The following is a 23,780-nucleotide window of genomic DNA, read 5'->3' as shown; positions in this document are numbered from 1 at the left end:
AAGTGACCCCGCTCAGTGCGGTCTGGAAGGGGGGAGAGATGTGATGGAGTGGGGGGGGTGCATGTGTGAGTCAGGCTGGATGTCCGAGGCAAGCAGCAGCTCCCAGTGGCTAAGGATGACCCTGGGGCTACAACTGGCAGATAACACCTCTGCCTGAACAAAGAGCAGGGAGGAGCTGAGCTGGGTTTTGAATCGGGGGCGGCAGTTAGAGGCTGGGGAAGGGAGAGCTGGAAGGCAGCCAGCCTGAGGAGGGGAAAGCTACACCCCAGAGGGGCACCCCTCGGGGTCTTCTCCCCAGGACAGGTTGGAAGGACTGTCTCGGGCTGCTATGCTGTTGCTTCTGTGAGAAACTGGACATCTGTTGCCTAATAAACCTGCTGTTGTACCTGCTGAGTGAGAGTCACTCCTGCCAGCGGACGGGGTGCAGTGCAGGGGGACCCCTGAACCCCATCACACTTGCCCCCCTCCCATGTGCCACGCTCCCCCCTCCTTCTGTTAGTTGCCTGAGCTCCTCCCCTTCCACTCACTCACCTCCCCACACTTACAAATATTGAATTCCTCCCCCCCCCCCCGACACCGCAATACATTTGCAGGAGCTGCTTACCACCCTGTGCTGGGAGTTGTTGCCCCCTTGCACCTTCCTTTCCTCCCTCTCTCCTCCTGCCCCACTCCCACCTGACTAGGTCCTCAGCTTGGCTGGTGGGGGAGGGGTAGGCAGCCACTACCTCCCTCCCTTCTCCTGTCCTCCTCCCCTCCCCTGTTGTTTCTTAAAGTGCCCCACCCCAATAAATTTCCTCGCCCTTGCACCCTTCACCATGGCCTCTGTCCCCTGCTGGTTGTAATCTCGCGATGCCCCCCTCCCTCTTCCCTCCACTGGCACCCCTTCCACCTCTCCCTGCCCCCCTGTTCCCACCACTGCGCCTGGGGGGTTCCGATTCTTCAGCCCCCACCAGGTCGTACACCAAGGCCTCGCACCGTGCTCCCTCTGCCTCTGCCAGGACTACCACCCCCGACAGTCGCGGCCCCTTCCCTGTGCTCACCAGGAGGCATGGAATCCGCTGCCTCCTCGTGGCTGCCTCGCCCCAAGTGGAAACCTACGTACGGGCGTTGGCACAGGCAGTGAGGCCCAAGGCCGTGGTGGCAGCCTCCCGGATGTCTGAGTAGATGGTCTTCTTCCTGGCTTCGGAGGCCACCGCCCAGGAGGCGGTGGAGAGGGGCTTGGCCGTAGGGGGCGTGCACGTGCCCCTCGAGACACTGGAAGACCTGGGCGAGCGGGTGGTGTTCTCCTCCGTCCAACCCTACCTCCCCAACTCCGCCCTTCTGCCTTCCTTGCCAACCTGGGCCGGCTTCTATCAGTCCTGAGCCCCCTCCCCCTAGGCTGCAAGGACCCCGCCCTTCGGCATGTGCTTTCTTTCCGCTGGCAGGCTCGGGTACAACTGTCGTCAGCGGCAGCACAGGGCGGGGTAGCCCAGGAGGGTGCTATACTGGTGACCTATGAAGGGGCCCAGTACCGGGTCTTTTACACCTTGGGGGAGACCCGGTGTTTTGTGTGCCGGGCGGTAGGGCACGTCGGGAGGGATTGCTTCCTGGCCCGGCGCGAAGAGGAGCCCGGGTCCTCCTCCAACCTGGGGGGGCATGAGCCACAAGACCGGTAGTGCCCCAACTATGACAGGCCCTGGGACCACCCCTCCTCCTCTCATCCCAGACAGATCCATCGCCCCTTGGGCGTCGGAGGTTGCCCGGCCGCACGGTGCCAGGCAGGAAAAGCGGGCGCTGGCAGCCGAGCGGGCACAAGAGCCGGGCCCTCGGAGGAGAGGGAGGCAGGGCCAGCGGCAGGACCTGGGCAGGGCCCACCCCAGGCGGGTCGTCCCTTCCCGCTGCCATCCCAGCCCCTCCTTTCCTCCCTCCCTCCTTGCTGCCTCAGTCCCCTGGCCTTTCCCTTCTGCCACTCAGCGCCCTGTCCTCGGAGGACTGGGTGCTGGTAGGGGGAGAAAGGAAGAAAGGAAGTGCGCACGCCCGGCACCCCACCCTGTCGCAGAACAGGGCGGGCGTGCCCCGCAAAGCACCAAAAAGAGACGCCAGCTCCAGCCCACCGACCATCTGCCGGGGGTGGCCAGAGTCTCCGCGGCAGCCATAAAAGACACCATCCCTTCTGCCCCGGAGCCGGAGCCTCAATAAACAGAGACTGCCTCCGTCGTCCCCTCGCCCTCCTCCGACACCCGTCCAGCCACTGCCCAGCTTGCCCCTGCGGAGCGTCCGGAAGAGGTGAGCCTCGGCCTTGCCCTCCTCTCGCAGGAGGTCGAGGCCCTGGGTCTCAACCCGGCAGCCCTTGACACGGACGGCCTTCTACTGGAGGCCTGCGAGCCGTCCCTCTACTCCCCACCCCCCTTGCTGCCCCTCTCCCTGACCACTAACACCCCTTTAACTGCCCCCCTTCCCTGCTCCGGGACATCGCAGGGTGCGGCCCCCCCTTTCAATCGGGGACGACCTCCCGGCGGGGGTTGGCCAGTCTGCGCACGCCCCGGGACAACTGGTGTTCCCATTATGCCCTCCCTCCCTTCTTGGGCCCGAAGCCCTACCACTATTCCCGCCACCCCATCGGTGCCCGTCACTGAGTGCATGGGCACCTTGCCCCTAACCCCAACTCCCTTTCCACCGCCCATGGAAGCTACCCCTCCCGAGATCCCGTCCGCTCCCATCCCAGGCCTTACTCCCACCCTGGCCCCCCTCTCCACCCCCACCCTGGCTCCCTTCCCCAATCAGTGCCCCATCCAAAAACCTGTAACCCTCACCCCCTCTAGGCCCTTCCCTTCCCCCTCTTCTGCCACTCCCGCCCCTTCCTCCTCCACCCACTCCCCCTCCACTCCCTTCAGACCCTTCCCCTCCAAACCTCATCCTCCCCACCCTCCACCCTCCCCTCAACACTTGTACACCCACGTCTGACCCCGAGGCTGTGCTCGCCCAGAAGGCCTTTGCCGTACCGCCCACTCCCAGCACCTCCGGGGCTGCTCTCCCTCTGCCGCCCTCATCCCTCACAAACTTAGATCCCACTCCCCGCTTCGACTTTTTTTCCGGCCGCGGGGCCCACAAGAAAATGGGACTGACGGATCTCCGGCACCCCAAAACCCCAGCACCCCATGCACTGGCGGGAGAGATACACCAGTTCTTGGACGATGTCCGTGGGTCCAAGAACAAGGTCGCTCTCGCCCTCCAGCGCTGGGATGACTTCCACGCCATCCTAGAGTCCATGAGCGCCCTTTAAAAAGAGGGCAAGGGGAGCAGGAGGAGGGACGCCACAGCCTAGCTACGAACCCGTGGCTTCCGTGACGCTTTAATTACCTTCGGCGTCGGTCATGGCTTCCTGCGTGGCCCCACGGGGGCCGTCGGTGCTCCTTCCGGCGAGGATCCTCCACAGCCCTCCAAATGGTGCTGATCGTCTTTGCCTCATTAAATGCCAGGGGCTGCGGGTTGGGTCTCCGCAGGTGCCAAGTGCTCTCCTTCATCTGGGTAGTGGGGGTACTCGGTCACCTTCTTGCAGGAGACCCACACTACTCCGGCTGCCGAAGCCAGTTGGCGGCTGGAGTGGGGAGACGGGGTCCATCTTAGTCACCTCTTGGCCCATCGGGCCGGGGTAGCAACCCTGTTCTCCCCAGACTTGCAGCCCGAGATTCTCGGGAGCATCGAGGTCGTGCCAGGCTGCCTGCTGTATCTCCGGGTACAGATAGAGGGGCTGCTCCACCACCTCCTCAACATCTACGCCCTGACATCTGGCCCGGAGAGAACATCTTTCCTCCGGCAGGTGGCGGCCTTCCGTGACTCCATTGATCCTCGCGAGTGCCTGGTCCTCGGCGGGGATTTCAATTGCACGCTCAAGGAACGGGACTGTATGGGTACTGAGCAGTGCCAGTCCTCTGCGGACATCCTCAGGGAGCTCATCAACCATCGCTCCCTGGTGGACGTCTGGCGCAGCCACCACCCAGACGAGGATACCGTCTTTACCTACGTCCGAGTGGTGGGCCACAAATCTGTACGCTCCCAGTTGGACCACATCTACATTATTTGCCAACACCTTTCCCGAGCCCACTCCTCCAGCGTGTGGCCGGTCCCTTTCTCGGACCACCACCTGGTGGCTGTGAAGGCTTCCCTTTCACCGGGGAAGCAGGGGTCAGCATACTGGCATTTTAATAATAGCCTGCTAGGGGATGTGGGCTTGGTGGCGTCCTTCTGGGAGTTCTGGAGGGCCTGGCGTGGGCAATGGTGCGCCTTTCCCTCAGTGCGGCGGTGGTGGGATCTGGGAAAGGTGCGCACATGGCTCTTCTGCTGCAACTATACCCGGGGGGCCTGCTGGCGGCGGGATGCGTTGATAGGGTAGCTAGAATGGGAGGTCCTTGAGCTGGAGAGGCGTCTAGCCGCCAGCCCCGGGGATCCATCCCTCTGCGGCATGTACCAGGAGAAGCGGGACGAGCTCAGGGCCCTCGACGCCCTCCAGGTGCAGGGGGCCTTTGTGCGGTCGCGGATCCAGCTCCTACGGGAGATGGACCGCGGCTCCCGCTTCTTCTACACCCAGGAGAAAAAGAGGGGTGCCAAGAAATATATCCCCTGCCTCCTCGCGGAGGATGGCACCCCTCTTATGGATCCGGCGGAGATGCGTGAGAGGGCTCGTGCCTTCCACACAACCCTTTTCTCCCCGGATCCGACCGATGCCGACGCCTGCAGAGTGCTTTGGAACCAACTCCCTTCGGTCAGCGGGGGCGACCGGGACCGGCTGGAGCTTCCTCTCACTCTGGCCGAACTCTCGGAAACCCTCCGTCTGATGCCCACCAACAAATCCCCGGGCATGGATGGGCTGACCGTGGAGTTCTACCGCGTGTTTTGGGATGTCCTCGGCCTAGACCTGCTCAGCGTCTGGGCCGAGTCCTTGCAGAGCAGGGTCCTCTGCCTGTCATGCAGGCGGGCCGTTCTCACCCTTGTGCCCAAAAAGGGGGAACCCCGCGACCTCCGGAACTGGCGTCCCATCTCGCTCCTCGGCATGGACTACAAGATAATTGCCAAAACCATCTCCCGTCGCTTGAGGTCCGTGCTGCAGGACGTGGTCCACCCCGACCAGACCTACACTGTCCCGGGCCGTACCGTCTTCAATAACCTCTATCTGGTCCGGGATCTCTTGGAGCTTGGGTGTAGGGATGGCCTGTCGTTCACCCTCCTGTCCTTGGACCAGGAGAAGGCGTTCGACAGGGTGGACCACGGGTACCTCCTGGGCACTCTGCGGGCCTTCGGCTTCGGACCCCGTTTCATCGGGTTTCTCCAGATGCTGTACGCTGCCTCAGAGTGTCTGGTCAAGCTCAACTGGACCCTGACCGCCCCAGTCAGCTTCAGGTGAGGGGTGCGTCAGGGCTGCCCGCTGTCCGGCCAGCTCTCCGCTCTGGCCATCGAGCCCTTCCTCTGTCTACTTTGGCGAAGGTTGACGGGGTTGGTGCTCCGTGAGCCGGAGCTGCGGCTGGTCCTGTCGGCGTACGCCCATGATGTATTCCTCGTGGTCCAGGACCTGGGAGACCTGGTGCGGTTGGAGGCCTGCCAAGCCATGTACTCGGCGTCCTCCTCCTCCTGGGTCAACTGGGTCAAGAGCCATACTGCAGAACCGTACTGCTGTAAGGTGGGTGCATAACTGGCTGGATAACTGCTCTCAGAGAGTAGTTATTCATGGTTCACAGTAGTGCTGGAAGGGCAGAAGAAGTGTGGTTCCACGGGGGTCTGTTTTGGGACAGGTTCTCTTCAATATCTTCAACGATGTAGATATTGGCATAGTGAGTGCATTGCTTCCGTCTGTAGGTGGTACCAAGCTGGGTGGGGAGACTAGGGTGGTAGTTCAGAATGATCTGGCCACACTGGAGAAACGGCCTGAGGTCAATAAGATGAAATTGAACAAAGACAAATGCAAAGTGCTCCACTTGGGAAGGCCTAATCACTGTCACACATACAGACTGGGAAGTGACTGTGTAGGGAGGAGTCCTGCAGAAAGGATCTAGGGCCAGAGTGGAGCACAAGCTAAAGAGGAGTCGACAGTGTTGCCAAAAAAGCAAATTCTGGGCAGCACTAACAGGTGTTGTGAGCCAGACACGAGAAGCAATTCCTCTCCCACACCCTGCGCTGAGCAGCCCCCGTTGGAGTTTTGTCCAGTTCTAGGCCCCGCATTTCAGGAGAGATGTGGAGCAGATGCAGAGAAGAGCAACAAGGCTGATGGAAGGTCCAGAGAACATGAGCTGTGTGGGGAGACTGACAGAACTGGGCTCCTTTTGGCTTAAAATAGAGAAAGCTCCGAGGGGACATGAGAGCGGTTTTCAAGTACTTAAGAGAGCTGCAAGGAAGAGGGATAATTGTGGTGCCCGCCCAGGCAGCCCCCTGCCCCACCCCCTCTCCACTCCCCCCTTCCCCCGCCCAGCCTGTCCTGTGACAGGGAGTCCTTCAGGCTCTGGGGTGCCCTGAGGGCTGAGGCGGGAGCTGAGCGTCTCTGGTGGGGCTTGGGGACAGCTTTCACTTCCAGGGCTGCTGGAGGCTCCTGGGCTCTGAGTGCTCATTGCGCAGCCACTCGGGCTCTGGGGCAGCCAGCCAGTGCCCCATGCCCGCCCACCCACCGGGAGAAGGGCTGCGTCTGCAAGGGCAGCACTGGTAGGTGCAGCTCCTGGCTCGGGGCCATGCAGGGATGTCCGGGGAGAGACTTGGGAGCCTGGGGCTGGGGACCAGGACCTGGGGAAGGGGCAGAGCCAGAGGTGGTGCTTGGTATCGCTTGAGACAGGCACTGACCCTTGTGCTCGTGCCAACATTTCAACGGCTAAATGGGGTGTCCCCATGTGGCCCCTCTGGGTGGCCTCCCTGCCCACCTCCTCTCCCACCCCCGCCCCCTTCAGGCAGTAGGGCTGGGACATTGGGGCAGGGTTAGGGGTGCTTTTAAATAGTGGCTCTGCCTCACCCCAGAAGTGGCTGCATTTCAGCACTGGGGAAAGTGACTCTGGGGCAGCACTGCAGTGGGCTATCAGGCAGCTGTTGTGTTGCACCCCAGGGGGGGCTGCAGTGTAATGCTGGGTGGAGCAATTTCCATACAAATCCATCGAGGGCAACATGATTCTCACCATTTTGGGGGTGGGGAAGGCAGGAGGGAGGTTTTGTTGGTGCTGAATTGGGCTGGGTGGCTGGCCCTGGGAGACACCCTACTGACTAGTGCAAGCTCAGCAAAGCAATGGGACAGGGATCGTCCCACCAGACGCCCACTTGGACTTGGAGGGGCTGAGTTATGGTGAGCCCCCTGCAGGCCTAGCCTGGTCTCGCTGGCGCACACAGAGCTCAGCCAGCTCAGCCCGGTGCTGATGAAGCCAGATGCAGAGCTGTGAATGCCCCTGCCACCTCTCTTGCCCTGCCAGTGACAGAAGGAGGGGTTGAGCAGGAGGGCTGGGAGCCTGGACCCTGGCTTTCCCCTGCCCATTGTCTTCCCTTACTGCTGCCGGCAGGATTGCAGACAATTACCCCAGCACGGCTCACCTGTCCCCCAGCCCCTGGTCCAGTTGTCTCATCTCCCTCCAGTTTGGGTGACCCGAACAGACTGGCCCTGACTGTGCCTGGGATGGTTGTGAGTGTTGTACCTGAACCCCAGCCCCAAACCCCTCATACCCCACATCTCCAGACACCTGCAGCATTAAAGAGAATCGGGGAGTTCCAGGTTCATTGGTGTGATGGTTACGCATGTCAATTACCAATTCAGTCTGATATTCTCAGTCATGCAGATGAGCTTTGTTGCCAGCTCTTTGCTGACTCCTTGTTCTGAATTCTGACCGAGTTCAGCTCATTGGTTTGAGAAGGTCGCCCACCCCTGCCTTAGGGCGCAGGCTTTTGTGGGTAAAACCCCACGTGGGCAGGGAGGTGAGATGTTCTGGCTGGAGTAGCAGTGTGGGCAGAGCTGCCAATGTTGGGGTTTCTGGCAGGGACTGGTTCTTGGGTTGGGGTTTCTGTTATGTGGGGTGTGGCTGCTGGCGAGTGTCAGTGTCAGGTGGGGGCTGTGTGTTGGCAAGGCCTGTCCTGTCCCCCAATGCCTGTGAGAGGGAGGGACCATTATAGGAGTGGGGGTGGGTCATTGATGTGCTGGTGGGACGTGAGCTGGGGCTGTACATGACGTTGGGGTGTTCTATTAGCTGCCCTCCTGGGCCTGTCCTATAGTAGGTGACTTCTGGGCACAGGTCTGGTTCTGTCAGTCTGTGTCCTCTGTTTGCCAGGTGGGTGTTGCAGTTTCATCAAAACCCAACACAGACCCTGGGGGTGTTTGTCTCTGACAGATTGGAGCCAATGTGGGTTATCTCAGGACTGGGCATTAGACATTGAGGCTACGTCTACACGTGCACCCAACTTCGAAATAGTTTATTTCGATGTTGCGACATCGAAATGGTCTATTTCGATGAATAACGTCTACACGTCCTCCAGGGCTGGCAACGTCGATGTTCAACTTCGACGTTGCTCAGCCCAACATCGAAATAGGCACAACGAGGGAACGTCTACACGGCAAAGTAGCACACATCGAAATAAGGGAGCCAGGCACAGCTGCAGACAGGGTCACGGGGCGGACTCAACAGCAAGCCGCTCCCTTAAAGGGCCCCTCCCAGACACACTTTCATTAAACAGTGAAAGATACACAGAGCCAACAACTAGTTGCAGACCCTGTATATGCAGCACGGACCCCCAGCTGCAGCAGCAGCAGCCAGAAGCCCTGGGCTAAGGGCTGCTGCCCACGGTGACCACAGAGCCCCGCAAGGCCTGGAGAGAGAGTATCTCTCAACCCCCCAGCTGATGACCGCCATGGAGGACCCCGCTATTTCGATGTTGCGGGATGCGGATCGTCTACACGTCCCTACTTCGATGTTGAACGTCGAAGTAGGGCGCTATTCCCATCCGCTCATGGGGTTAGCGACTTCGACGTCTCGCCGCCTAACGTCGATTTCAACTTCGAAATAGCGCCCAACACGTGCAGACGTGACGGGCGCTATTTCGAAGTTACTGCCGCTACTTCGAAGTAGCGTGCACGTGTAGACGCAGCTCACGTGTTGGGCGCTATTTCGAAGTTGAAATCGACGTTAGGCGGCGAGACGTCGAAGTCGCTAACCCCATGAGGGGATGGGAATAGCGCCCTACTTCGACGTTCAACGTCGAAGTAGGGACCGTGTAGACGATCCGCGTCCCACAACATCGAAATTGCCGGGTCCTCCATGGCAGCCATCAGCTGGGGGGTTGAGAGACGCTGTCTCTCCAGCCCATGCGGGGCTCTGTGGTCACCGTGTGCAGCAGCCTTTAGCCCAGGGCTTCTGGCTGCTGCTGCTGCAGCGGGGGATTCATGCTGCAGGCACAGGGTCTGCAACTCGTTGTCGGCTCTGTGGATCTTGTGGTGTTTAGTGCAAGTGTGTCTGGGAGGGGCCCTTTAAGGGAGCGGCTGGCTGTTGAGTCCGCCCTGTGACCCTGTCTGCAGCTGTGCCTGGCACCCTTATTTCGATGTGTGCTACTGTGGCGTGTAGACGTTCCCTCGCAGCACATATTTCGATGTGGTGCTGCACAACGTCGATGTTGAACATCGACGTTGCCAGCCCTGGAGGACGTGTAGACGTTATTCATCGAAATAGTCTATTTCGATGTTGCTACATCGAAATAAGCTATTTCGATGTTGGCTTCACGTGTAGACGTAGCCCATATGAGAAAGTGTTCCTGGCAGCCGACACAGCTTTAAGGGAAACTGAGGAACTGACTCAAAACTCGAAACATAACTATTCATACCCCTCTTCCAGTTATTAAACCCATATTGGAAGGAAAGGAGCTACCGCCAGGTCTGGCACAGAAAATGACAATTCAAAGGTGGGCACTGTACATACACCACAGTGTAGGTGGTGCAGACACTGCACAAAACCACACCACAATTAAAGAATCTTTATGGAAGGTGGGCATGCCCGAGGAATACCACCTACCCCCGCAACCGTCTCCTATATGAGACGCTGCTCCATTTGACTCATCTCACCCTGAGGGAGTGTGGTTCACAGACGGCAGTGCTAAATTAATCAAAGGAAAGTGGAGGGGAAAAGCTGCAGCCGTCCCAGCAGACAATTCCACCACACCCTTAACTACTGAGATTGACGGCTCTGCCCAACTTGCAGAGCTGGTAGCAATAAAACTTGCTTGTGAAGCTGGTGCTCACACTGTATACACTGATTCATATGCTGTGTGGGCAGGTGCCACCCAGTGGATCACTAACTGGAAAAATAATAACTGGAAAATAGGAGGAAAGCCTGTATGGGGACTGGAATACTGGAAATGGCTTTATAATCATGCCACTCAGCAACCCCTAAACATAGGACATGTGTCAGCCCACCAAAAGAATAGCACTCCAGCTGCACAGCTGAATAACCTGGCTGATGCAGCAGCTCAGATCTCTGTTACCCAGGTGGATTGGGAACGCCTATATATCTGGCTGCATGAAATTCTGGGACACACAGGAAGTGGGGAGCTGGTAAGGCAGGCACATATCAGGGGGTGACCCCTCACCCACCAACAGGCTTGGGATTTGGTACAAGCCTGCACTACATGTGCTGAGACCAGGAGGCATATCACTGAGGGACAACGGTTTGCCACACTAAGGGATGGGAAGACACTATGGGGAACCTGGCAGGTTGATTATGTGGCACCAGACAAAGGTGGAAATACATTCTCACAGGGGTGGAAGTCGTCTCGGGAACAGGGTTTGCTTACCCTGCTCATTTAGCAACAGGACTGTCCACAATTATGAGACTAAACCGCCTAATAGCACTCGTCCCAACACCCCAGGAAATTCAGTCTGACAATGGCTCACACTTTAAAAACAAGCCTGTCCAGGAGTGGGCTCTCCAGAATGGAATTCAATGGACCTTTCACCTCCCATACCGACCTCAGTCCAGTGGCATAGCTGAGCGATGGAATGGACTGTTAAAATACCACCTGGAGCCTACGGACGGTACCTGGGGAGACAGATTAGATACTGTGGTCCAGCGGCTTAACAACCGGCAGACCCCTGCGGGTAGCCCAATTAGCAAGGGATTCTTCCGTACAAGAAGAGCCTCTCTGACTCCAGCAGCACCACCAGCAAGCTCCACATATGCCCCTGGGGATACTGTGGTAGTTAAGCACCCCAGCCTGGGCACACACACTTGTATACTCCAGTCTTACAAAGGAAAGGGAGTTTGGATTATTGCAAACCCCCACAAGCTGCCACTAACCATTTCTGAGGCTTGGATTGTATCCAAGACCTGCTGACTTTGTGCTTTCTTTCAGGAAAGGAGTTAACAAGATAACAACCCACACGGGACTTGCAAATACACCTTAAGGGCTCTTCACTTATCAGCCTGAGCCGATCCCAACGCACACAATAGCATGACGCCCGAATTAGCTGCAATGTTCCTCCTGATCACTGTGATCTCAGCTGCACCTGAGCATCCGCTCAAAAACGCCATCCAGACCATTGCCTCTGCTGCTGGTGCTACAAACTGCTGGATGTGCACCCTGCTAAACTCCTCCACAGGACTTGGAGTTGAATTTGTTCCTTTAAACTTAAATGACTAGTGGAACAAAAGCGACTTTTTCCAGTGGGGACCAGCCTGGTTTGATGACAGCAACCCCAGCGATCACAACCTTTTAAATGACTCTGGGAAGGGAACTTGGGGGTGGCATGGACAATGGAGACCTACACTGTGGGGTCAACCTTTGGAATATATAACAGAAACCTCCAGGGAAGTGTACCCATCTGCTTTGAGAATAAAAATGGCACAGGACCCCACCTTGGGTGGTTAAGGGATCAGCAGTGCACCCACATCATAAGTTTTAATGAGAAATTAAAAATCTGGGATATCTATCCCAGTACAACCCCCCAAAAACCCTTAAGGTGCTGGGGATATAACATCTCCCACAGTGGCACATTATTGCGGAGGAATGTCACTGTTATTCCCCTAAACTTTAGTCAATACCCCGAGGGAAAAGCCTGGTACGATCATTCCCTATTCATAATTCCCACCACTGGACAAATATACAACCCCACACTGGTAACCAGTAATACCCTACTCTCTAACCAGTGTGCCAGAGCAGACGTTTTTGCTGCAAACCAAGTCCTACAGGACCTGTTGTTTGCTTTGCATTGCACAACTGCTAATGACAGTCACTGTGCTACCCACCATATTCCAAAGAAAGGACCCGCTGGAACAGGGTGGTATAAGGGACCCTATTCCCCTACCCTAAAGAAAGAGCCAGGACTGTTTTTCATCTGTGGGCAGCAAGCCTACAAGTATCTACCATTAAACTGGATAGGGCGCTCCTCAGTAGGGCACGCTGCCCCTGGGGGACTTACTGTACACCCCCACATTATGGGTCCAGGTGTCACTAACCTTGGAAGTTTCTTGCACCGAATGCCAAGAAGATTCACCACAAACCCCCTTATAGAACACCCTACAGGTTTCCACCAGTTCACCCGTGCATTCCTGCCCTGGCTTGGAGTAGCTGAGCTGGAAAAGGCACTAGTAAATGTATCTGGGCAAATAGAGCAGGCTCTAAACAACACTGCAGATGCCCTAGGCTTGCTTAATGAGCAAATACAATCAGTAGCCTTCTATGCCCTACAAAACAGAATAGCCTTAGATGCAGTTTTAGCCAAACAAGGGGGAGTATGTGAAGTAATTAACCAGTCTTGCTGTTTTTATGTAAATAAATCAAGACATATTGAACAAGATGTACTCACTATAAAGGGCGCTATTAAGGTACTACATGCTGTAACTGAGGATGGGAAAATCTCATGGCTAGATTGGCTAGCCCAACACTTAGGACTTTCATTAACTCCATTCCTTCACTCTATTGTAAATACTATATTAACTATTTTACTCATTGTACTTGCTTGCTCTATACTTCTATGTATTGTTAGGTGTTTTATGTACACAGCTGTCTCCTCTGCACAAATCCAGTATATGGCATTGGCAAGTGATTCTAATTAATCCCTTGATCCAAAATTACCTAATCAGACCCTGCCAATAGGGCAGTTTTAGCTTCCTCCAAGGAGGGCAAGAGGTGGTGGCATCACCACCACCTTGTATCCTGGGACATAATAAGGCGTGTCAAGGGGGTGGAATGTAGCCAGACATGAACCCCCCCATTTGGCCTTTTCTTCCTCCCCCCCCCCCCACTGGGACAGACAGAGAGAGAAATAAGCAAGGGAGACAGGTAGCCTTCGATGTCCTGGGAACACAGGTGTGCTGTCTCGCCCAGCCTCTCTACTATACACAAAAACCAGACAGTGAATGGGCTAGCTAATGGCCCCCTTCTGGCTGATCTCGGTGATTGACACGCCTGATCACTTCCCAGGAAGAACGGGGAACCCGTGCCCATCACCTCCAAAGGTGCTCAATTGTCCACAATTCACAGGTGCAAATTGAGCCTTGCACCTTCCCTGGGAAACCTGGGATTCAAAACACATTCCTCCTGATTGGCCACTTGAGACCAGGAAGAAGCCTACGTGACAAAAGGGGTATAAAGGGGTTTGGCAGCCCACCCCCCTTTGAGTTTCAATCATCTACACCTGCTGGCCAGGTCTGGAATTAACTCCTGAGACTGGGGACGCCTGGTTCGTATCTACTTCTTCCCAAGGGATTGAGAGAAAGATTCTGGGTCACACTGGATCTAGGAGGCAGGGGTAAGAATTACACTTGTATTACACTTCTTTCCTATAGGAATTGAGGGAAAGACTCTGGTTTCACCAGGTTTAAGAGGCAGGGGTGAAAATCACACCTGCAACTTGCCTTTCTTGTGTACACATTACTTGTATTAGTTTAACCTAGCTAGTTTGTCTAAAACTTTTCTTAAGTTAAATTGTGTTGTTTACCCTTTAAAAAACCGCAGGTACTAACTGTTTTGGGCTGTAAACTGCTAAAAACCATTAGCCTGTCACTCAAACCGCGGGAAGCCCTCACCTTATCTTTACAACGCGTTTACCCCTTTGATCTATTAGAACACTGTGATCCTCCACTATCTTTTACATAGAACTGTAGAAAATCATTATCTTGTGTATCAAACCACGGGGGTCCTTACCTTACCTTAATTGGCAAGCTGCGGTCAGCAATCACCTTCTGTAAACATTAGTAACCAGGAGAAAAATCATTATTCTGTCACTCACTCGGCGGCCATCTTGGTTCCATTCATAAAGTGAGCGGTCAGGTTAAAACCCCCTTTTACACGCGGCAGCCGCTTCTGCTGTAAAATCGCTGCCAGCGGTTTCCTGTTAACTGTTAGTAAAGTTATAAACAAAAATTCACAGGTGTGGTGCTTTGATCACTTGTCAAATTGTTTCCATCTTTGTGTAAATAAAAAGTAACTGTTAAAGCCTCTGTAAGTGTAATTTTCCTCTTGCTGCTGTACCCGAACTAAACACAAACCAAAGAACCCAGCCTGCCCTGGCTGCTTATCGTAGCTGCTGGTGTGGCATCACCCCCTTTGCCCCACCAGACCTTTAGCTGGCACCTGGGCATCGGCTCACAGGCCCCCACCCCGAATAAGATGGCACCTCTGAAATCCAGTCTGGTGAAGTCATCGCTGACAAAGCCAAACAGATGGAGCGCTGGGTAGAGCACTACTCCGAGCTGTACTCATGCGAGACCATTGTGGTTGATACAGCCCTCAATGCTGTCGAGCTCCTACCAGTAATGGACGAACTGGACTGGGAACCAACTGTGGATGAACTGAAGAAAGCCATTGACAGCATTGCAGTAGGAAAGGCCCTGGGCCAGGATAGTATACCACCAGAGATAATCAAGTGTGCCACAGACACCCTCTTGGAACCCCTACATGAGCTACTGTGCCTGTGCTGAGAGAGGGAGAGATTTCACAGGATATGCACGATGCTAACATTGTAACCTGGTATAAGAACAAAGGAGACAGAAGCAACTGCAACAATTACCGTGGAATCTCCCTCCTAAGCATCAGTGGTAAACTGTTTGCTCGCATCATCCTCGGCAGACTCCAGAAGATTGCTGAGAGGGTGTATCCCGAATCACAGTGCAGATTCCGCGCAGAGAGATCTACCGTTGACATGGTCTTCTCTCTGAGGCAGCTGCAGGAGAAATGCAGGGAGCAGAGGAAGCCACTCTATATTGCCTTCATCGACCTGACCAAGACCTTCGACTTGGTTAACATGGATGGACTGTTCAAACTGCTCCACAAGATAGGCTGTCCACCATGGTTACTCAGGATGATCCAGTCTTTCCACGAAGACATGAGCGGAACCATCCAATATGATGGCACATTATCGGATGTTTTCAGCATCAGCAGTGGCATCAAACAAGGATGCGTCCTTGCTCCGACGTTGTTCAGGATCTTCTTCGCGCTCCTCCTGAAGCATGCCTTTGGATCTTCAATGGAGGGCATCTTTTTGCACACAAGATCTGATGGGAAACTGTATAATCTTGCAAGGCTGAAAGCTAAATCTGAGGTGCGAGACGTCCTCATCAGAGATATGCTGTTCGCAGATGACGCTGCTGTAGTGTCATACACAAAAGACCAGCTTCAGAAACTGCTGGATCGGTTCTCCAAAACATGAAAGGACTTTGGGCTTACCATCAGCCTAAAGAAGACAAATGTACTTGCTCAGGATGTTGCTGAACCTCCATCAATCAGCATTGCCAACTATACTTTAGAGGTCGACCACGAGTTCATTTACCTCGGGTCCACCATCACTGACACCCTGTCATTGGAGTCTGAGCTAAATAGGAGGATTGGAAAAGCAGCCACAACTCTGTCCAGACTCAGTGAGAGAGTGTGGAATAACATCAAGTTGTGCACCCACACCAAAATGCAAGTCTACAGAGCCTGCATCCTCAGGACCCTCCTTTACGGCAGCGAGTCTTGGACCCTGTACGCCTGCCAGAAAAAGAGGCTGAACATCTTCCACTTGTGCTGCCTCAGGCGCATCCTTGGATTATCCTTGTCCAACACCACCGTCCTTGAGCAAGCTGGAATCCCAACCATGCACGCCCTCCTCAAGCAGCGGTGGCTCCGCTGGTTTGGCTACGTCCACAGGATGAATGATACAAGGATCCCAAAAGACATCCTGTATGACGAGCTAGCCTCTGGCAAAAGACCTCCCTGACGCCCCCAGTTGCACTACAAAGATGTTTGCAAGAGGGACCTCAGGGAGGTAGACATGGAGCCGGACATCTGGGAGGACCTGGCAGACGATTGCATCAGAATGAAGCAGGAACTACACAAGGGCCTTCAGAAGGGCGAGATGAGGCTCAGAGGGCTAGCAGAGGAGAAGCGAACCCACAGAAAGCACAGTAAGGACCTGCGAGACACCCATTACACATGCAACAGATGCAGCAAGGACTGTCACTCTCGTGTGGGTCTTCACAGTCACAGTCACAGCTGCAAATGATTATCCCAAATGGAACTACAAAGGGCGCGATCCATAGTCTATGTAGACTGAAGGGTGCTACTACAAAATGGGTGGCCAACGCGAGCCCTACTGACGGCTGGTGTCATCCTGTCCCCTTCCCTCCCCACCGCAGGGGCCTCCAGGGGCTCGGCGAACGTGGAGCAGGTGCAGTCTGCTGAGTGGGGAGATGAAGACCTGGAGGAAGCTGCTCTGCAAGATATCAGAGAGCAGCTCCAAGATCGAGAAAAGGCACAGACGTTCCCCAGCTGGCAGGAGTGCTGATTGTCCAACCCCTTCCCAGCATCCCCACCCCCTCCAGGGTGACTGGTCCATGAGTGTCCCCAACTCTTAGTGGGGACCTTCCTCCTCCAGGATGGGGGAAGCCTGAGCCTTGCTACTGGCATGGATGGGGCAGGGAGGTCACAGGCTAACAGGCTGTCTCTACCATCCCCACTCCTGAGGGCGCAGTATGAGGTGCAGAAGCTCCGGTTCCTGCTGGCCATCGGCCCCATCTGTCTGGCTGCCCAGAGGCGAGGCCACAACATGCTGGAGCCACATTGCTGCAAGGCAGCCGTGGTGGAGAGGCTCATGGTGAGCAAGACGGTGTAAGGGGAAAGGAGGGGACACCCCGGCCCTTGGGGTGGGGCTGGGGGTGCAACAGAGACAGAGGTTGCTGGGGCTGAGCCCTGGGAAGGAGACAGGAGAAATTTGGAGCCTGACTGCTCGTGGGCAGTGGGAGAGTGAGGGGCTGCAGGGGGAGGGGGCAGCTGGGGATGAGGGAGGAGCTGGTCCCAGCTTGGGAGCTGGGAAGGGGCTGCATGGGGCAGTTCTGACAGGAGAAAGGGAAGGGGCTGAGCTAGGCAGGACCCTGGGGAGGAGGCCCCCTGTGCTGGGCAGGAAGGGAGCGGAGGAGCAGGAGGCGGGTGGGGGGATCCTGCTGGCTGGGGTGGGTGCTGGCGGTGGGATCTCCTGATGGGGATGAGTCCAGGGTCCCGAATCTCACACGCTCCTTTCTCTCTTCAGGGTCTCACAGGAGATCATTGACGAGGAGCCTGGAGACCCTCCATCCATCACAGTCTTGGCCAGTGCCCTCGTGGCTGCGGGCAGCCTCAGGTACTGAGCCCCTCCTGCCTGACTCCTCCCCTGGGTGCTCTGGCCCCAGGCTGGGCATCCCTGCCCCCACCCCCCTGGCCCCCTCTGACAGGCAGCTCTTCTGACAGAGAGGCCGCAGAGGTGCCCTGTCTCTTGACTGGGCTCTTCCCATCTCTCCAGAGGTGCTCTGGGGGCTTTGGGAGGAGATCCCTCCTAGGGTCAGATCCAGATGAGCCGCAGTCTCCAGGCAAGAGGTGCTGCTCCTGCCCTGCCACTGTCTGTGTGGGAGGCCTTGGCATTCCCTGGCTCACGGCCTCAGCTTCCATTTTCCCTGACTAGGCACATGAACACCTGGGAGATGTTTGGACAAAACATCTCCTGTCACCCGAAAACAGGGCCACGTGCTGCCCAAGTCTAGGGGTCCTCCACCTGAAAGCACCACGCCACTCACACAGAGCACGTCCCTTCTCCACGCTGAATTGCTTAAACAGGGGCACTTAGTCTGCGTCTGCTCTACGAAGTTGTTTCGAAATAACACCCCTCCACACAAAGGCATTTGAGATGGCACCCAGCTGTTTGGAAATCACATTCTGGGCACATTGTGCCTATTTCAAAAGAGTGCCGCTGGAGGCCCTGGGGCTTCTTTCAAAATAGGCGTTATTCCTCCTGCAATGAGGTTTATCGATTTGAGAATAACACATTTGCTATTCCAAGGGCAGCGTTTCATTCCCCATTGGTCTCGTTGCACAAGGGTTACTGGTAAGCTCCACGTAAACACTTATTTCAAACCCTGGTGCAGCATTGCCTGTCCCAGATTTGAAATAAGGGAGCCCGGAATAATGTATGCAATTTACCCACTGCAATTTGCACAGGTTATTTCAAGATACACTTCCAGTGTAGCCCTAGCCTAAGGTTTATTCTAAAAGAAAGAAACCCAAGGTTGAAAATAAAATTTCAAATGACTCCAGTCTCGCACCCCAATGTTGAGTTCCTGGTGCAGGTAGCAGAGCTAAAAGAATTGGCCATTGTATAAGTTTCTGGAATTCATCCTTTGTTATGCTGGGTTATCGGTCCTGGTACGCTGACTTCAGAGCACAGATGCTCTTTACACATAGAGCTTGTATCTCACAGAGCTCAAAGGGACCTCGAGAGGTCATCGAGTCCAGTCCCTGTCCTCTTAGCAGGACCAAACACCCCCGCTCCCCCGACATAATGTTTTAATCTATTTGCCCCAGGCCCCTGTTGGGGATTCCGAGCCCCTGGGGTACAGTGTCCCTCCAGAAGTCCGAGGCTGGAGGTCAAAGCAGTGAGGCAAGAGTTAGACGTAAAAGGAAACTTTATTAGGCATGCGTGCAGGCTGCCATCTTACAGAGAAGTGGGAGACCTGAGAAACACTTTCAAGGGCTTTTTATACAGTTTGTTTAGACAGTTTAGTCGTTAATTTTCTTTAACATATGAAAGTCTCAGCAGAATTGCCCTGAGATGTTTCTGTAAGCACCAGATGTGCTTCAGGCCAGTTTACACTACAAAGGTACGTGATAAACCAGACAGAGGAGCCTGCAGGATAAGGGACTTCAAAGAAGTGCAGATGACCCTCTAGTTTCTGTTAGAGTGAGGCCTGGTTAGTGTGAAAAACTCTTTTAACCCTTAAAGCAGTTTTTCCCCCAAGCCCCTAAATGGTGTCCTTCAGGATTGAGCTCCCCACAAAGCACTGAGCGATCCCTCCCCACTCAAGCGATGACTTGGAATGAAGGCAAACGGGGGAACCTCTCGGGCCCTTTTCATACACTTGCCCACGTGGAGGGAAGTCCATTGGTCTCCCGGGGTGAAAGTACCACCCAAGATGTTGTTTGTCACATGAGGAACTCACCTATCTGGGCAGGACTCTGCAGCAGCTGTCGCTGACACGCTGGTCCCAGCAAAGTGCCTCACATGAAGATGGGCACCACTCGAGCTGCATTGCCATGAAGTGCTTCTATTGGCATCAGTAGCCGCCCTTTCACAGCACACTGGCCAAGGCTGCTGATGTTCTCCCAAACGTTTGCAACACAAGTGCACAGCCACCACTGCTAACTTCACACCCCACAATGACACACATCTCAGCAGCAGCAGCAGGAGAATCAGGGACTCATACGCTTTCCACAGACACCTCCCTCGGAGCACTTGGCCCAGCGTTTGGTACACACATAGAACAGCGACTGCAACCAAGTTTTAAATGTTCACATCAGACTCCAATAACGTCGCCCAGGTTGTGCCGATTCCCTGGGGTTTCACATCCGTGTTGATGCCTGTCCCCTTCCACAGTGCACAGTCTGATCCCAGCTCTTCCCTCTCGGCAGCACCATGAAGCCGGCCTTGGAGGGAGAGCAAGAAACCCACCTCCTGCGCACTGCCCTGCACGCTGTGTGCACCTGGGACACCCAGCAGGACACCAGCCAAGACCAGGCAGATCCTCCTCCGACCCCAACCTGCCAGGAGCAGGAGTGGCTGCTGCTCCCCGGTCCCTTGATTGGCTGGAGCTCCAGCGACAGACGGGGGTCTGAGAGGGACGAAGCTCCAGGGCTGGACCCTTCCCTCCAGGGGAATCACGTTACCCTCCTGGGGAGACCTTCCTTCCGATGTTTTGCCCGGCATCCGAGCTCCCATCCACAGCAGCTTTGCTGTTCCCTGCCCTGCTGCCTACAGCGCCCTCCGCAGGACCCTGCTCAGGTCCCATGTCCCCGAGCCAGCCCAGCGCCCTTGCTAACTGCCGGCCATGGGGCGGAATGGGCAGGGCCAGGCCGTGTCTTTGGGGGTCTCAACAGTACCGCCCAGGGAACCCTTTTCCCAGCTGTGGTGGCTGCAGCCCAGGTCCCTCACTCTGAGCCGCGGCTCTCCCTTGCTTTGCAGGCTCTGAACAAGACCTTACTGGAGAGCCTGGACTTCATGCTGGGGAGTCTCCTGGTGGAGTCCCCACACACCGGCAGGCTCCACGACCTCTTGGAGGTGAGCCCAGGGGAGGGGCAGGGAAGGGGCCCTTTTCCCTGAGCTCACAGGAAGACTGGTCAGGAGAGCCTAGCAGCTCCGTTTCCCGTCTGTCCCCCTCGCTGGCTCCCCTCCCTGGGCTGCCCTTAGTCGGGTCGGTCAGGGCGATCCTGTGTCAGGCCCAGCCGCTTGCAAGGGCAGAGGAAGGAGCTGGGCGCCCAGCCAGAGCTCTGCCTGGGGCTGCTGAACGCTGACCCCCTGAAGGGCTTGAGGGGTGAGAGTCTGAACCCCACTGCAAGATCCAGGAGCTGGGCTCACAGAAGAGCCTTGGGAGGGACACAGGAGCGTCCCAGGGAATCAGCCCTTCTCGGCAAGGGGACCCGAGATCCCTGGGGGCGACAAACCCCTTGTGAAGCTCTGCCGTCCCGGCCTCGGCTCTTCCACCCTGCGCACAATATCTCAGCCCCTAGGGCTGGGGCCGGGCTGGTTTGCACAGCACGGGCCCTTGCCCAGTGATCCTGACCTGCCTCCTCCCCTCACAGCACCTGGACTTCTGGCTGGTGTCCAGGTGCCCCAGGAGTGAGCAAGGGCCCTCCACTGCAGCGCGGCCCTGCTCAGAGTCGCCGCCACCCTCCTGGCGTTTGATGTAAGTGACCTCCGAGCCCAGCGCTGCCTCCCACGGGTGGAGGTGCTGCCGGGGCGGCGCCGTGGAGCGTTTTGCTGGCGAGGCAGAGTCGGAGTCCTGCGGGGGGCAGAGGGAAGGAGACTCCTGGCTCAGGGACACTGGGAGCTGAGAAGTTGATGCTGATGGTGTCCCCTCTTCTCTCTTCCCCATTAGAACTCAGCTGAGTTCCCAGAGCTTGGGCCGCCATGCAGCTCATCTGCCCCTCTTTATTGGAGACCCATCTCCACACATCCACCGACTGGCCTGGGAGGATGTGTACAGACTCTACCAGCTGCTGCTGCACCACAGGGGTAAGGAACCCAGCTGGGCCATGGGACCCAGAGACATACTGAGAGTGATGGCACCTGGGTGGGATGTGTCACTTCTGTCTCCGCCCTGCTGTGCCCCCTGCCTTTCGATGGGGCCAGGATGCAGGAAGGGCTCTGCCCACTGTGCAGCCATCAGTGGGAGGGGAAGGACTCACACCCTGCAAGCAGAATGACCCGGGTGTCCCTCTCAAGGCTCACCATCCACCAGGCGGAGGACCTGTGGTACTGGGACTGGGAGTTGGACAGCTGGATCCTGGACTTCAAAAACACCATCCGGATGGGAGAAGTAAGGACATGCAGACAGGGCACGACAGGCTCAGGGGACAGGGCTGGCTGGGTTCTCTGGGTGGTTAGAAGTTACTGGTGTGGGGCAGTCTCTGGACTCCCTTAACGCCTGTCACCTTGGAACAGGGTTGTGGGACAGTCCTGAATTTCCTTCACAAGTCCTGCTGCCCACTGGAGATTTTTGCATAAATGGGGGATGTGGCACTTGTCAGGGAAATTTCATCCTGCAGCTAGGGCTGCATGCAGGGCCTTGCACCCACCACCCCCCGCCCGCAGGCCTGTGGGGGTGCCCCCTCCTCCCAGTTTTCAGAAAACTGATGCAGGACAGGCAGCCATGCTAGGGATCCCGGGGCTGGGGCTGCCTGTCCTGCGGAAGTTTTGCCAAACTCTGGCAACCCTCCCTTGGAAGAAAGGGGGTTCCCTGAGCCAGGTGCCCCTGAGAGCCGCCCTGGAGCTGCAGCTGCTCTCTGCCTCTGCCCCAGGGCCACCAACGGGTAAGGCTGTTCTAGTCCCGGGATTTGGAGCCTGGTTCTGGGCTGTTGGCTAACGCCTCTCACCCCCTGGGTTTTAGGTCTCTGTGAAGTTCCTGTTGGCGCAGCAGCGGTGGTATTTCCTTTGGGCGGCGGTGCTGGCCATGCACTTCCCCCTGCTACACCTCAGCCAGGCTGAGCTGCTCGTGGCCTCCTCCCTCCTGCAGCAAGCCCAGAAGCTGAGGGCCAACACAGTGAGCAGCTGAGGAGAGGTAGGAGATGGCGGCAGGGCTGGGGCCTCGTTCCCCCTCCGGCCATGTGCTGGCCTGGCAGCTGGGAGCCTGGTGGGAGTGAGCCAGAGCAGGTGCTACTGGGAGGGGAGGGGGATTCTCCAGCACTGCTGGGGAATGGGGGGCAGGAGAGCCCCTAAGTGCTCTCTGGAGCCTCTCCCGCCTGCTCCACTGGACCCACCGAGGTCCCCGTCACCTGAGCCACCAGCCAGGGTCACTCCCAGCTGGCAGCTGGGAGGCCCAGGAGTGACTGTGGCTGGCGACTGGGCAGGCTGGGCTGAAGCCGAAGGGCAGGGAGAGCTCGTCCTGCTGCTGCAAGGCCAGGCTGTGCTGGAGAGAACAGTGGGGCGGGCGGGAGGCTAAGTCAGCAGGGGGGTCTGACCCCCCCCCCTCCCCAGGGCTGTCCCCCTGGGCCTTCAGTGTCGGCCCTTGGGGTGACCTGGGGAAAGGCCTGAGACTCCCCCCACCACTCCCCTTCCCTGCTGGCAGAACCCTCCTGTCCCCGGCTAGTGCCCCGGGGGTGAGGCTCTGATCACATGGGCTGTGCCCTGGGGTGGGACATGGAAGAGCTGTCAGGGGCACTGGGGAGAGTCACCCTATGGGTGGGGGGACTCACACAGGGGCTGACGAGCAGAGAACAGGCCTCCAAGCTGAGCTCAGGAGGGTGAATCCCTCCCTCAGCCAGAGCGGGTGGAAATGCTGCTGGTGCCAGGTGCCCCCTGACTCGTGGGGGCGACGAGTCTCTGATGGGTTCTCGTTCCCTTGCAGGCGGCAGACACGAGGGATAACGTACTGCACGAGCTACACGTCCGCCGCCACTCGCGCCAGCTGCCCAAGGCCCCGCAGGGGCTGTGGTCCTGAGGGAGCCAGTGGTGACCGTCCCTTCTCGGCTGACTGGCTGTGGGGAGCAAGAAGGTGGTCAATGAGCCCCCGGCCTCCTCTGCCATCCTATCATCTTACATCCCCTGCTCACCTTCACTGCCTCTGGCTTCCTCTTTGGCCCCATGTATTTGAGGAACCCTTTGTGTTGTCTTTAACTTTCCTTGTCAGCTGTAATTGCTTCCCACTCCCAACCCCCTTCTGCTCTGACCCACTGACACCACTGCCCTCCCAGAGCTAGAAATAGAACCCAGCAGTCCTGGCGCCCCCCTAAGACCCTGGACTCTGCCCCCCACAACTCATGTTTTGAGGTTTGCTAGGCTTTCCTTCTGGCTCAAGGATCCGGAT

Source organism: Carettochelys insculpta, chromosome 27 (genome assembly GCF_033958435.1).
Source record: "Carettochelys insculpta isolate YL-2023 chromosome 27, ASM3395843v1, whole genome shotgun sequence".
Classification (NCBI taxonomy): Eukaryota; Metazoa; Chordata; order Testudines; family Carettochelyidae; genus Carettochelys; species Carettochelys insculpta.
This window is presented reverse-complemented; position numbering follows the sequence as displayed.